Here is a 16,285-nt window from a genome sequence, read left to right as displayed (position 1 = left end):
TAGCTTAGTCTCCCTATCTTATGTAGTCATTTCCCTAGTAGATTAGAATGGTTACAGAAGGATTATCATTTTCCAAGGTAAACTATTTTGTTATTCTTAATAATCATAAGTATATAGCCCATTTTTCCCCAAGGAACTTAAAATATCCAATTGACCTTATCTCATAAATACTTACCTTATTCCTGAGAGGTTATACATTTTAAATTTCTATTAAAAATTAAAATTGCTGGGGGCAAATAAAACCCAGAGGTATCAACTAGCATTATCAAAGCAATTGACAGTGTCCATGATACATTACAGATAAAATGGAGAAACAAAATCTGGCTGATTAAATCTTGGGTATGCAGAATAAAATCATCTCCATTAATTTGGAAGAAGGTTTCTATGAAGTATAAAAGAGCTCCATTTCAGTAGCCCAGTCCAACTCACAGATTTTGTCAGTTATTCGGATAAGAATATTGAATGCATAATTATCAAATTTTCAAGTGACATATGCTGTAGGAATAGAAAATACATTGTACAGTAGAATCAGATTCCAAAAAGATACTAACATCTGGGGAAAATAGCTTAACTTTAGCTATTTTCCCCAGATGTTAATATCTTCTACAAAATTTAGTAGAAATGCAAGGGCCTGATCTTAGATTAAAAAAAAAATTAGAAACAGCTGTGAAATAACAGCTTGGGAAAGATGTGAATTTTATTTTTATAGATTTTTATAACAACACCAATATGAACTTGCCATGTATTGTGTCTGATAAAAGAGCAAACATGGCCTTGGGCTGCATTTATATAATTATGGTATACTGAATAAAGATAGTGCTGTTTGGCTCTGAGCTAGCTGGTCAAACATCTTTTAACAAGCTTACCTCTCTGATCTTACGAATCACCCACACCTCTTGATACAGAATCTCCTGGGGAAGGAACTCAGATAAACCAAAGTCTATTCCAGAGATGTGAAGAGAATGCTGAAGGCATGAAAGCCTATCCCATGATGAACATCTTATGGAGCTAGTGATATTTAGCCTGGAGAAAGACCAAGGGAAAACATGGTAGTTCTCTTCATTGTTTCCTCAGAGGTGGAATTAGGACTGATGTTTTGAAGTTACACAGGTGATATTTTCATATATATTTCATATATATACGTTTATATCTATATATCTATATCTATATCTATCTTTTTTTCTTTTTTTTTTTTTTTAAATCTGGGAAGTCTAAAGATGAACTCTATGGGTAGTGAGTTCTCATGTCTGGATCCAATTGTCAGATAGGTAATTAAATTAGTTAGCTTTTGAGTCCCCTTCTAAATCTGGATTGATAACTCTGATTCTAGATTTTGCTCAGGAACACACAATACAGTTCTCCCTGGCCAATAATAATAACATATTATAACATATAATCCATAATGCATCTGGACAATTGAAAGTCTGGATGGAACATCAAGTTTTATACTTAGTATGTATAACAAGAGATTTTATTGAATTCTTCTTTAGTTCTAAAAAGGAGATAACTATGCATTTACCATGGGAGGGAGGTCTTTATACCTATCACTTTGATGTAACCGTATGGTTGAAAATGGCTAAAATGGTAAATTTTGTTTTGTATATTTTACCACAATAAAAAAGTTTCAAAGAAAAAAAAACTCAGATATTCTCACTCCAAGTGACCAGATTCATCCCCCAGGGCAGTGTCAATAATTTGGTCAGCTTATTCAAAATAAAAACATTTTTCTAAAGACCTGGTTACCAGTTCCTCTTAAGTCTTCCCCTCTTTTGAGCTAGACTGTGTCACTTCTGAGAGTATTCATGGACACAGGGACATTTATATGGGCACACTGAGGGTGTGCTTTGAGTGAAGGAGAAAAGATTAGAATCCAATTTTTAAATGGAGGCTTTTTCCGGGGCATCTGCGTGGCTCAGTTGGTTAAGCATCCATCATTTGGTCTCTGCTGTTGGGCTTTACACTGGGCATGAAGTCTACTTAAAAATGAATGAATGAATGAATGAATGAATGAATGCAGGCTTTGGCATACAAGCTATGATAAAATAAAATTTACCATTTACCTATGGGGAAAGAAGTGGGATTACAAAGTAGAGACGTTGGGAGAAGAATACGCACAATGAGCTGAGATTATTGTTAAATTAATTGATGTATCTCAGAAAGCATGCACATTCTCCTGTTAATAGTACAAGATGGCATACTTTATTAACATGACATTCATCCAGCAGAGCTTATTTGAAATTCATATTTACTGGCCCCATCCAGTGATTCTGATCCAATAGTCTTGGGTTGGAGAAATTAAGGTTTTAAAAAGAAATCCAGATGTTTAAGAAGAAGCCTGCTGAAGAATACATTTTGAGAAACATTAACCTAGAAGATAGCCTAATCGTTCTCCCATGTCTTTCTCTCATGAGCCCTTTTTATTTTTAAAAATCATTGAGGACACCAAAGAACTTTTGTCCATGTGAGCTATATCTATCACTATTTGCTGAATCAGAAATGAGTACTGATAAATTTTTAAAGATATTTACTAATTCACCTAAAATAGCAATAATAAACCATTATAGGATATAGTCAATTAATGAATTCAGTTGATGAATTAATTTGGAAATCAATATTTTCCAAAACAAAAAAATGTGAGATTGGCCTTGTTTTTCATTTTTGCGCATCCCACTGTCTAGCTTAACAGAAGACCTTTGAATTCCCACGCTACTGTATTCAATTTGATGGAACATGTTGCTTTTGTTGAAACATTTGAAGAAAATTTCACCTGAAAGAAACATGTAATTGGACAGGAGAAGAGTGTTTCTATAACCTTTTCATATATTTGTGGATTCTGCTCTTTGTACACTGAAACACAAATGGCTGTTCTTAAAGGTTAGTTGCAATGTGAAATCTGAAACTATGCTAATAATCCTTTTGTGCTCTGTTACCTTAAACTCCATTAATCTATTTTGCACTTTGTGTGGACCTTTTACCCATGCATAATTTGGTAATGGCAAGCATTTCTTATTTGTAAAATCTTATTCTTTAGTTATATAGACCTTCCAAATGTTGATACCTTTTTACTGCACAACATCAAACAATCATATTCCACTTATTAATTTCACTTACTAGCCTTATCAGAAAAGTCTCAGTGTGTTGGGAAGATGCCAAGTTCATGACGGTGGATAAAATTTCTTCCACAATCATAATATGGTAATATTGTATATTTGTAACATTACGATTGTAATTTTACGTGAAAGCAAGAACTTCACAGCCTGCAACAAACACTGTAAGTCATTTTTTCTTGCAGAAACAAACTCACTTATTTCATTTTAAGAAAAATGAGTATGAAATAGGTAAGTCTGCTAATCATGGAGTGTGTCAGTCGTTCTTTGAAATGCAAAAAAAAAAAAAGTATTTCACGAATATGGTGGCTAGTTCAGCTTGCAACTCAAGCAAAAACTATGCCCATGCTTTTCCTTGAGGTAATCACTGTATGTTAGTATGCAGTAAATGTACTTTTTAAAATATTTCTCATTTTATGACACAAGTATTTAATATATGTGTTCTTTTTTTCCATTTTATTTTCTTCATCATAAGTGTACTCTTTAATCCCTATCCCCTATTTCCCCCACCTTCCCTCTGATAACCATCAGTTTATTCTGTTTAGGTAAGAGTCTTTTTCTTGGTTTGCCCACCTCTTTTTTTTTTTCTTTGTTCATTTCTTTTGTTTCTTAAATTCCACATTTGAGTGAGATCATATGGTATTTGTTTTTCTCTGACTTATTTTGCTTAGCATTATGCTCTCTAGCACTATCCATGTTGTTGAAAATGGCCAGATTTCATTCTTTTCTTTGGCTGAGTAATATTCCATTGATATATATGTGTACCACATTTTCTTTATCCATTTCTCTTTTGATGGACACTTGTGCTGCTTCCATAGTTTGGCTATTATAAATAATGCTGCAATAAACATAAGGATGCATGTATCCCTTTGAATTAGTGTTTTTTTGTGTGTATATATATATATGCATATATATGTGTGTGTGTGTGTGTGTGTGTGTGTGTATATATATATATATATATATATATATATATATATATATATATATATTTTTTTTTTTTTTTTTTTTTTTTTTTTTTTTGGTAAATACCCAGTGGTGCAATTCCTGGATCCATAGGGTAATCCTATGTTTAATTTTTTGAGGAAACCCCATACTGTTTTCCACAGTGGCTACACCAATTTGCATTCCCACCACCAACAGTGCATAAGGGTCCCTTTTTTCTCCACAGCCTCACCAACACTTGTTTATTGTGTTTTTGATTTTAGCCATCCTGAGAGGTGTGAGGTGATATCTAATTATGGTTTTGATTTGCATTTCATTGAGGATGCGTGATATTGAGCATCTTTTTCATGTGTCTATCAGCCAGCTGTGTGTGTTCGTTGGAGAAATGTCTGTTCGTGTCTTCTGCCCATTTTTTAATTGGATTATTTGTTTTTTGAGCATTGAGTTGTGTAAGTTCTTTGTATATTTTAGATACTAATGTTTTTTGGATATGTCATTTGCAAATATCTTCTCCCATTCAGTAGTTGCCTTGTAGCTTGATTGTTTCCTCCATGGTGCAGAAGCTTTTTATTTTGATGTAGTCTCAATAGTTTATTTTTGCTTTTATTTCCCTTGCCTTAGAAGACATATCTAGAAAAATGTTGCTTCAGCTGATGTCAGATTGATTAGTGCCTGTGCTCTCTTAAAGGATTTTTTAAAAATTGTTTAATGTTTATTCATTTCCTGAGAGAGAGAGACACACACAGAGTGCAAGCAGGGGAGGGGCAGAGAGAGAGAAAGAGAGAGAGAGAGAGAGACAGAGAGAGAGAGAGAGAGAGACAGAGAATCCAAAGCAGGCTCCAGGCTCTGAGCTGTCAGCACAGAGCCCAATGCAGGGCTTGAACATACAAGCTGTGAGATCATGACCTCAGCCCAAGTCTGATGCTTAACTGACTGAGCCACCCATCTGCCCCTCTTCAAGGATTTTTGTGGATTGAGGTCTCACATTTGGGTCTTTAATCTATGTTGAGCTTATTTTTATGTGTGGTGGAAGAAAGTGGTCCAGTTTCATTCTATTGCACGTTGCTGTCCAGTTTTCCAAATACTTTTTATTGAAGAAACTTTTTCCCATTGTGTATTTATTCCTCCTTTGCCAAAGATTCATTGGCCACATAATCGTGGGTTTAAACAGATGTCTATTTATAGGTTGAACTTTAATAAAGTTGCTAATTTTTTGCACTGTCTTCTGAACTGCGAATTTCGTGAGGGTTTCTTAGTTTCATTTTCGCTCCCCATTTAGGGGGGTCAGGATGGATAGAGTTGGCTGGAGATGGGTATTTCCCTTCCCCCAGGTCAGTTGTGATCTTGGGCAAGATCCAAGGTAGACCCCACTTAACTATCCCTTGACAGCAGGCCTTGTTAAGAAGCACACAATCCTCGCCTGTTCCAAAATGGCTCATTTCCCCCTCCTGCTGCTGGAAGCATGAGAGGATTTTCCTCTGATATTTACTATGGGAACCTAGTCAAGGTTCTAGTGGTAACAAAACTATAGAGGTACTTAGTAGTAGAGGCCCCTTAATGACTGGGGCCCCTGGAGTTTTAAAGTCTGACTTATCCACACTGAACTTCCAGCAATTTGTCCTTACAATCCAGGTGTTCCTGCTCCGGCCCTGCTTCCTGTTACAGGTTCTGTGTTGATTCTCTGCTCCACAAAAACCTGTATTCGCCTGTCTGCCTCTTCAATCTTTGGGCCTGTGTCTTGACCTCTCTTATGGATCCAAAAGTGGATAGCTCAGTCTGTTCATCTTCTTTCTTGTTGTCAGAAGGACTTTTAAGCTCCTTACATGTAGAACAAAAAACTGGAAGTTCCCCATGATTGGTTTTGTACCATCAGTGTAAGATCAATCAAGTGTTCATCAACGAAGGTGTTTAGGTTGAAGTTCATGGTGATGTTAACATGAATACAGTGGCTAACATTTTCAGTTTTTTTTTTCAGTTTTATGTGTATTTCATGCAAACCTCACCAGAGTGTGAGCATAATATAACATACTATTGTTACCTCCATTTTATGAGTGAAGGATGCGAGGCACATGGAGTTTAAGATCCTTGTCCAAGGCCACAAAGTTGGTAAGTGGCAAAGAAGAATTGTCCTTCAGATCTTTTTCTGGAAATAAGGAAAGCATGTATTGGGAAGAGGCATCAATCAGCCAGGGACTGAAGCCCAGGACATCTGAGATGATGCATCAGCAGGAAAACTGTATGGAAAGTTATCAAGCTTATGGTTGCCTGGATAGACACTACCAACCTCTCCCAACCATAGCTAGGGTTTAGTTATCTGTTTTTTTTTTTTTTTTTTTTTTTTTTTTTATTTTTGAGAGGGAGAGAGAGAGAGAGAGAGAGAGAGAGCGAGCTTGAGAGGGGAAGGGCCAGAGAGAGAGGGAGACACAGAATATGAATCAGGCTCCAGGCTCCAAGTTGTCAGCACAGAGCCCGACGCGGGGCTCAAACTCATGAACCATGAGATCATGACCTGAGCTGAAGCTGGACGCTTAACCGACTGAGCCACCCAGGCGCCCCTGGGGTTTAGCTATCTTAATGCAGGAAATATCTGTTTTATAAACACCCATTTTTAAATTCTCATTATTTTCATTTTGTCTTAGTTTGATCAAGTAAACCTAACCATATCCGTTGCTATGGCTTTCCTAGTTATCTGCTTTGCAGATGATCTTTTACTTTACCCCAGTCGGTGCCAACTCATCCAGCCATGTAAAAAATACAGACACATTTATGTGTCTGTTCACTACAAACTAGAGGAGAGGCTATGTCACTACACATTGCAAGAAAAGACATACCATATCAAGCTCTGTGTGACTCCAGAGAGTCACACGTTTACTTACAAATATTAGAGAGTAATGTTTATGTGTGTCTGTTCCCATTATTAGAGTCACCTAGCCCACACATAAATTCCTATAATCTTTTTAAGTATTTGATACCATTCTACAAGTAAAATTGTTTTCCTTCCCATGTATTTTGATGTTAAAGTGTTTCAGTTTTATAAGGAGACTAGTAGGAATCAAATATAACTCTTATTTATTCAGTATCTATGTTATACTCATGCTAACTCTAGCCTAGTTTTCCCCCTTTCCCATTTTGTAAGTCCTTTGAGACTATTCACCTCTCGTGACTCCTACCATGATTTTATGGACATCTTTTCTCATGTGCTCTTTCTATCAGCCTTCAGAGGAAGAAACGAAAGCCCAGAGAAGTTGAGGATCTGGCCCGTAGTCCTGCAGTTTTAGCCTGAGCTTTAACCCAAACCCTGTAACACCAAGTCCAGAGAAATATGAAAAAAAGAACAAAAAAGAAAAGTACCTAGTATTCTTAAAACTAGGTATGCCCTAATCTGTTTGAACTGTATAGTATAGTTAGGACACACTGGTCGCGTTTATCCAGGCAAGCTGCTTTGGTTTATCCAGTAAATCCTAGATCTTAACATAGGAAAGCACCTATGAGTTGATCAGAGCTAGCTCTCTCTGAGCTATTGGAGGTTTTCTTTTCCTTCCGAAGAGTAATAAATTATAGTGGAATATGTATGAATGGTATAGAGAAAGCATGTAGTACAAATGCTTCCATTCCCTTCTATGTAATTTATCATGGTTTTCTTTTCCATTGAGCCCTGAGGTTCCTTCAATATTCTTCTCAACACAGGACTCCAAGCACCACTACCAATTGATCAGAGTTAACAATTCAAGATGAAAGCAATTATCTTCTCTGGTTTAAAGTAAGTCTTCATCATTGTAAACAACTCCAGTACGATTTTTGCTTTTAGAAAGATTTACATATTAAAAGATCACATTTGTGCTCTGGGTATGTTTAAGGTGACATAGATGCTTGTGTCGTAAAAATTTAGTCTGACACTGTTGTAAGAGGTAGCTCGATACGTACACAGCCTGAGTAAATTTTCCATTACCAAACAGCATCTGTGCCCTCTTATCAGAACTTAAATGCAGCCACTTGCCACTTGTTTTCCTTCTTTGCCCTTCAGTAAGTGAAGGAAGGTGAGACTCAGAACTCTATACCACTGGGATCCAAAGAAATGAGTCATACACACCTGAACACTATGAGCTCCAGCCCAGACATCCTCTCTTGCTCGCTCATCCGCCCTTGCCTGCATACTCACAAGAGAAAAGGACGGAGTTGAAGTCTTGGATGAACTCCCCAGAAGCAATCCCTTAGCAATACTAACTGGACTCTTAATCAACTGACAAATTCCCTCAGGCTTTTCAGAAAAGTTAGGCAAGGTCTGGCGATAAACCTCTAATAAAAATTAAGGTGATTATTCATTGCAGTACAATAGGAGAATCCACATCTCCTGGTAGGCAAGCAGCGAATGGTATAACCCAACAGCTGTGCACTAACATTGAAGCTCTCCCATGGGTGTTTTCAAGCCTCAGTCAGGACAGTGATAAGGGAAATGTGTAGCTTCTGATGGCTCAGGTGAGTCGGTCAAAACCAAAAAATCACACTTCAAAGGGTTGTCTGCATTAAGAAGAGCACAACAAAGGAGGAGACGAGAGAGGGCGGCCCTACATCACCAACAGTATCATGGAATCCCTTCTTATCATTCTGCTCCAGTCCCTGTGATTATGAGGAGGGAGTGAAAGCATCCACTAATCAGGGCAGTGTGGTGTGCTATTCACAAGCTCATAACTGGCAGTAAAACAGAAAGGCCCATGTCTGCTCTGCTGAGTAATTTCCACACTGAGGCCCTGAGCAGACATGTCGTGCCATTTGTAACATCTGCCTTGGCATCCAGGAGCCAAAGTAAGCTAGTTAGGGAGTTTCATTGCTTCTTTCTCCCTCCTCTTATGACAAGTCTAAAGGACTCAGGGTTATTTATAAAGAAAACTAGTCTCAGCTCTTCAGAGAATTGTCAGTTTGGTGCAGGTAAGACAGAAGAGTGTATCGAAGGCTAGGGAGACACTCTGGCCTCTTATTTACCCAGGAAGGAAGGGAGAACAATAGCATCAGGTATGGATGGAGAAAGTTTCAAGTATCGAAGCAGAAACAGAGTTGGCGCGGGGGTGCGGGGGATGGTCTTCATAGCTGCAGAGGAGGGAAGACCCAGTCATTAGGCCTCATTACTTTTTTGGCTCCTCACAGTTTCTTGGAGAGTGAGAATGGACATTTTTTTCTATATGAGACTATGCCCCAATAATAGTGGAACCCAATACTAACTGCTCGCTGCAAGTGTTCTTGGCCTTTAACTATAGTCTTGACCTTTTCTAATTATCCTGAAACCTGGGTCCTAGACCACTGCTTCTCTTAATCTACATACAAATTACCTGAGGCTCTTGTTAGAATGAGGATTCTGATTCTGAAGGCCTGGGTGGAACTGTCTACAGCTTCCAGGTCAGATCTTTGCCGGTGGTCTACCCCTCACCACCCTCAATAGCAAAGTACTGGCATAACACCTTCCTGGGCCATAGCAGGGCTTCTTAAAAAGCCTTTACATGTTTTCCCCTTGTTACTATGACTTGTCTTTAAAAAATAAAAAAAAGAGGGTCTGAAGTACATAAAAACCACATCTTTCCAACAGCAAGTCTCATGGATGGGAGAAAAAAAAGCTATAAAAGAGAACACTCAGATTTAAACGGGCATATGGATGGTCACGTTTGATGAGTTCGAAGGTGAGGTAGGTCTGTATTGGATGTACACCTGTGTAACAAATAGCATCTCTAGAGAGCCCAGAGAAACTGGAAAGTAGAAATATGGAAGCTCTGACTAATTTGGCACTTAAGAAATAGGCCCAAGTAACATAAGGAAAATCAGAGCCTTAGCCAGTCTACCTAAAAATTAAAGTCAAGTCCTAGGGATCTTTCCTCATGGCTTCTCTTGGCCTTGAACTATATCATGATCACTGACTCATGACTGATGGTTTCCTTGGTACAAGGTCCTCAAGTACATACTAGGGGACATGCACACCATGAAGAAGACATAGAATATGACCTCAAGAAGCCTGGGGAATGGAGGACCTCGGACACGTTTTTCATTTGACGTATTTCCATTCTCGTCCCACACAATTTTCACAGGGCAGTGATTGCTTCAGTAGTTCCTAAAAGGCTGGTTACATAGAACAGCCAACGCTGTATTAAAGGTTTGCTGCACCAGGATTGCCAAATAGTAAAAATTTTAATCACATTTTTACCAAATGATCCCACACTGAAATGGCTTTCAACTTTTCCATTACCCTTTCTATATCCCAAACACGATGTGTCAATCGTGCATGGGTTCTGCCTCATAGCTTCTCTGAGAAGTTCATCAGTTTTCTCTGTTTCCATTTTACAGATGGGAGGGCTGGGCAGAGAGAAGTTAAGTGACTGCCCAGAGCAAGAGCTGGAATCAGAGACTGTGCTCTGTCCCTCTCCTCGTATCCTTAACCACTGAGACATCCTGGCTCTGTCACCCTGACTTCCTGCACACACCAGGCCTGCCAACCACTTTAACAGCCAGTGACAGACGAATCATTATGAGCTGCTATGTAGGGAAAAGAAAATATAAGCCAGATTCTCATCCTATATAACTCTAGGGGAACTTTAAATTGCCAGATGTCAATCTGGAATCTTTCCTGAGTGCTAAGCTCCCATGCACAGATGGGAAAGCATCATTCCCTATAGAGGGTTGGGCTGTAAGGACATACTCAAGGCAGACCTCAAGTCCAGAACACAGGAATGGCACTTGGCTCTCCAGGGCTTGAAAGTGGCCCTTTGCTAAGTATCTTTTAACCTTTCCAGACTCCAAATTCATCTCCAGAGAGGCTCTTATCTGGCTCATTTGCTTGTGAGTCAGAGCATTGTGTTGAAAACATAATAGGCTTTGTTATTGTCAAACTTGGACTTGTACCTTGTCCCTACCTCTCTTTAAGGACATGACATTGGACAAGCTATTGAACCTTGGTGGTCCCTACTGTTCGCATGTTTCAATTTTTAAAGCTTCCAGAAGCAATTTTCACAGTGATAGTGCGAGGGTTAAATATGATGACATAACTGATATGTTCGTGATACATACCAGGCAGTGAACGTCCTATTCTGTCATTCTTTGTTAATATTCATGGGAAAAAATATCGTGGAAATATTTGGTAAAGAGGAATAATGCTAATATATTAATCCTGTTTAATAAGCCTTCACTCAGGGTCAAAAATGTATCAACAAGTTATCTCATAAAGAAGCAAGGTAATTGAGATAAATTAACTGGAAAAAATAGAATACTAAAAAGGGGTTAGTTAATTGTCCTCAGATAAATGAACTGTTTTCATTCAATAAATTATGGTTTCCTATTAGTTTTCACCTCTGCTGAAAGACACAGTGAAATGTGTTCAGAATCAAGTAATGTGTAAGGGAAAAAAACTCCTAATAATAATGGTTAAAATCTAGAACTTTTTCCAGAAGAGAATTCCCAGAGATTTATGGAAAAACAGGTATATTCCCATTTCAGGGCAATGGAATCGTTGAAAACCTATAGTTACAATAATATTCCTAAATAATACATGACAAATGTACGGAGTTGTTTGATTAATTAGAAGAGTATGAATAAGCGGAAAGGATTCACAGGGATAGTCTAACATTGGGATGAGAGAGCAAAAGTAGTTATGTTGTAACTACCCCCAAAAAAAGGGGTCGGGGGTTATTCTGTAACTGCTCCCTTTACCTTAGATAAAATACATGTTTGGTCTTCAGTCTCCTCGTGTAAATGGGATTGTTGATTTAACTACTTTCTCGGATAAGTTTAAGGAGTTAGTTTCTCTCTGATTTATAAATGCATCTAGAATCACAAAATAAAGGGACATTTTTATACTTTTTTAAGAATCAGACATACTTTGCAAGATGAAGTATGTCTGCAATATAAATTTCCATCTATCTAAAATGACCAAACTACTCTTCAGTCTGGAGGCAGGATGATGGATTCAAGGTCATGGTGCACAGCACACTGCATCTATGCCTGCCACAATGTTCAATAAAACTTCTCTGAATGAAATAATGTACAGCCAGATAATCCCAGACATTAGTTCTGCAATTTGTTCAAGTATTCATTCAGCAAACCTACTACGTGGCAGGCAGTATATTTGTTATTTGCAGGGGTATTTGGATATGATATGAGTACCCAATTTAATTCTTTAAAAGTAATGCACCTCCATTCAATTTACAATTCTCCCAATACTCTCAAAGGCAAATGAAATCAGGTGATTTGGGAACTTAGCGTAAAAGCTGCAAAGAACCGTTTGCTGACCTCGGTCTGCACGTTTGCCTCTTCAGTGGCAGATGCTCTCAGAAAAGTTGGGATGAACTGGAGGATTTCTAAGACTCAGAGAGTAAAGGAAACTTCTTTCAGCCTCTAGGGAGTGGGATGATGGAGCAACGAAGCATATCACATTACCTATGTTAACTTGGAGGGAAAAAATGAGTTGTTGCATGTAGGCATGTAGACCTTGTTAATAAGTAAATTGTTAATAACTCTGCCTATGCCGAACAAGGTGAAATGGACAAGGATGAATAGGAAAGATGTCGGTCTGCAAGTAGGTTTTCACGGGGATTTGACGTGCGGACTGATTTTCAAATGCTTTGACTCAGAGGACTCAGCAAGTAAAGGCAAAGAACAAGTAGGTGTATAGGGCGTCATTTTAGTGGGTGAGTGAGTCATACCATAGGTTCCTTTCCTGCAAATGGTATTGTCACAGCGTCTGCTTAAGTTATTTGATCCAAGCTTTAAAAAGAAACATAGCAAGTCTCCCTTCAGAAAGGAGACCCTCAGGAGTTGAACAGAAATTATGGTTTCTTTTCATCAACTCTGCGACAAGCCTTACTGCCACCAGCACTAATTACCGTAGCTCACAAACCCTGGGCTCCTTCTTCAATTTTAAGTCTTCAAGAATATTCCACACTAAACAGTAGAAATCCAACACTGATGTGGGCTTTTTGCTCTCATTTTAAAATGCATTATGTAAGAGGGAGAATCCTTATCTGGAACTACAGGTTTGAACACACCGTAGGTCTTAAATTAGACCTCTCTTTGAAGCTTAGTAACAGAAAGGTAGATGAGAACACAGATAGAGCTGAAAGTTATATTCTGGTCCCAGCGCTGCAGTGCCTGTCCTGTAAGGGGGTTAGACAAAGATGAGCATGAACCAAAAGGCTAGATACACTAAACAGCTGTGTGTATTCGAGGAGGAAATGTCCACTGTTGAGAACGGTTCCTTGAGATTCAGTCCTAGGAGTTAGGTCGGTCTGGGAAGTCGGGTTAACTCTTGCTGGGAGGAAATGGTTTCTTCTTGTGAGAAAAATTAACTCTTTTAATCACCATGGTGTTGAAGGAAGAGCTGCATGAACAAATGATTCATTCGAGGTTTGCAATAATACTGCTTAGTCTTTTCCTCCTTTAGCACAGCATATCCCTCTGTCTATATACTTCTTGTACTTTCCACATTCTATAGGCGTCATTCTCACTGGTCTGTTCTCTCTCACTCATTATTCATTATAACTATTTCAGAGCCTCCCTTAGAAAAGATGTCCAATACATATGTGTTGAATAGATACTCTGCTGCTTTTCATTTTTAATTCTAAAAACAACAAAGTATCACAGAGTTTAGAATGCAAAGGGGCTAAATCATCCATAACCTCACCCCTCTAGGCAGCAAATATTATTTTGGGAAATGAATACTTTTTGGAGGAAATGCAAATCTAAAATTAAATATCATTTTACATCTTTAGGTAGAAAACATAAAATCATTCTCAGAGTGTTCTTAAAAATATATTTCCTATATTTAAATTTCCTTAAAAGCCATAACACTTCATCAAGATGTCTTAAGTGGGTGAAGATGATCTCATTTAGCAGATGAGGAGAAAGAAAGAGAGCTTCGTACAACTGTTTCAATGACAAAGAATGGATCCGATTTAAAATGATCTTTCCAGATCAGGCTCAAATGGTGGTGACACACTTTCACTGCATGGGCCGAGAATGGGTTTAGAATCGTTTCTCGTATCAACAGTGGTACTGACAATTGCCTTGAAAATATTTTCTAAATTGCAGGCCTGATGAAAATTCTTTGAGGAATGTCTTTTTTTTTTTTTTATCAGACTCCCATTTTCCAAGGTGAATATAAGAACAAAGAATATCCAAGCAACAACTAGACTATTCAGACTTGAGATTCATACTCATATCATTTTCTCCATATTGGCAGGTAAGATCACAGGCTTTCTGGAGGCATTACAGCACACTTCATGGGCAGCGTACGCAATTGTAATTTGACTTGTCATTTTTCTTAATTTAGAGCTGGTGTAAAAATAGTGGATCTTATTAAGCCAGTAGTAAGTTAGGTATTTTAGAAAAAGATATATATATTTTTTTGCTCTTGTACTCTAAGATGAAAACAAGATATAATCTCCAAAATGAATTTTTAATGTTTCATTTGCCCATAGCATTGTGGTTACTATAAATAAAGCAGTTAAACAGATATGATTTCTAACCTCCTGGAGTTTGGTGAAGATAAAAAGGTTGGTTTAGGATTCAAAATAACCCTTCCTCATCACGGATCAGATGGCTGAATCTCACGTTGCCTGTTGGTGTTAGTAGACTTGGTGATCTCAGACCAGCACAGCATGATTAATTCCAAAAAGGGTCAGAGGACAGAAACATTTTTTTCCTCTCTTAAATAATTGATGAAAATCATTTCTCCACACTGCTCATGCAAATTCATTCAAAGTGAAAAAAAAATTCAACTAATCCATCCTGGGTAGTTTAAAAGGAAGAGGGGAACAGGTCAATAATTGGGCAGAGAAAATTTCCAGAGCTAGAGCTGGTTTGCACCAGATCTCTTTTCAGAAGAGCATTTTGTCTTACTCATCCCAGTACCCATACCCTGAGGAAACCCCTTCATAGTCAAATGCAAAAGGCCTGCCATTGAAACCAATTCCTGAAACCAAATCTGTCCACTTTTTGAGGATTCTGAACTCAAGTTTAGCTGATGGCCTGACTCCTCTGCAGGTTTGCCAGCCCGTAAGTGACATTCCATTTGTTCTATGTCTGATCCTGGTTAATCTCAGGCAACATACCTTGCAGTTAAACCATGCATGGAATGGAGCTGATGAGTGGGCCTGCTGCTCCACACGATGCGTGGCCTTGCAGGGAAGGGACGCAGTACCACCAGTTTCAAAGCAAAGCAGCAGACCCACGGCAGGGACTTGGCCCTCGTTGACCAAATGCATGTATTGGTCATGAATCCTGGCCTCTGGTATAGGGTTTCTAGGTAAGGGGGATGTGAGAAATGGGTTTCTTGGACAATCTCTGATCTATAAGAACTTGTGTAGTGCCCAAACTACTGCCAGGCTCAAAATATTTCCTCTTTGCCTTACCATGGTGACAACTCCAAGCTTTCAGAGGAGAGCCTTATTTCAGGAAGTCCTTGCAGCTCAATGCATATTGTTTAGGATGGTAACAAGTTAATCTTAAACCACCCATTATGATGTAAATGATTATTCAAATAGGAGGCATTGTGCTGGTCTTTGGGAAAAAAAGAAAGAAATGAAACCAATAGCAAGAATTGCAGTGTAGCATAATAAGCATTGCAACTAAGAAATAGCCAGGTGTAGTAGAGGAGAAAACTGCTAGAGGAATCAGGAAAAACAGAGAAAGTGTTACTTAAGGCAAGGGGAGACAAAGGCAGAGTTTAGGTGGTCATTCCAGGCAATGGGAAGTCTATATATAGAAAGACAGACATGAAACAGTGTGGAGTAGGTAAGTCCTGAGGAGTGAGACATGATGTAGTTTGTTCCAGAGGGAATGGTCCACAATGGTTCCAGAAGGTCACTTATGGAAAGCCCTGCAAAGAGCGGGATGATGAAAGATCCTTCCTGAATGGAAGGGCATGGAAGGGCCAAACGGCCCTGCCAAAATGGTAGAGCATCATGGAGGCCAGACAGTGCCTGGATCAGACTTACACCTTAGAAAGGTTTTACTGCAGTGTGGAAGGTGGGTCAGAGAGAGGCTAGACTGGACATAGGGATGCTGGCTAGAAAGACGTTGCACCAGAACAAACAGCAGGCGATCAAGACAAGGTAGGGAGATGATGACAAAATTGGAGAAATACTATAGAGATGGAATAAATCAGTGAGACTCAGTAACAAACTGGCTATGGTTGATGACATCGAAGGAGGTGTCTAGGGTGAAGCCCAGATTTCTGGCTTGGAGCAGGATATAAAAAGTAT

The 16,285-nt window shown here is 38.6% G+C and overlaps 1 long non-coding RNA gene across 1 annotated transcript; it reads left to right on the top strand.

Moving 5' to 3' along the window:
- Positions 1-6,037: 6,037 nt before the first annotated feature.
- LOC123582356 lies at positions 6,038-14,289 on the top strand. The gene is made up of 3 exons (XR_006704343.1): positions 6,038-6,155; positions 7,703-7,809; positions 14,159-14,289. It is a non-coding gene; the product is annotated as an uncharacterized LOC123582356 (long non-coding RNA).
- Positions 14,290-16,285: the final 1,996 nt, after the last annotated feature.

Source organism: Leopardus geoffroyi, chromosome B3, assembly GCF_018350155.1.
Source record: "Leopardus geoffroyi isolate Oge1 chromosome B3, O.geoffroyi_Oge1_pat1.0, whole genome shotgun sequence".
Classification (NCBI taxonomy): domain Eukaryota; kingdom Metazoa; phylum Chordata; class Mammalia; order Carnivora; family Felidae; genus Leopardus; species Leopardus geoffroyi.
Note: the sequence above shows the minus strand (reverse complement) of the source record. Positions and strands in the feature narration are given on the sequence as shown.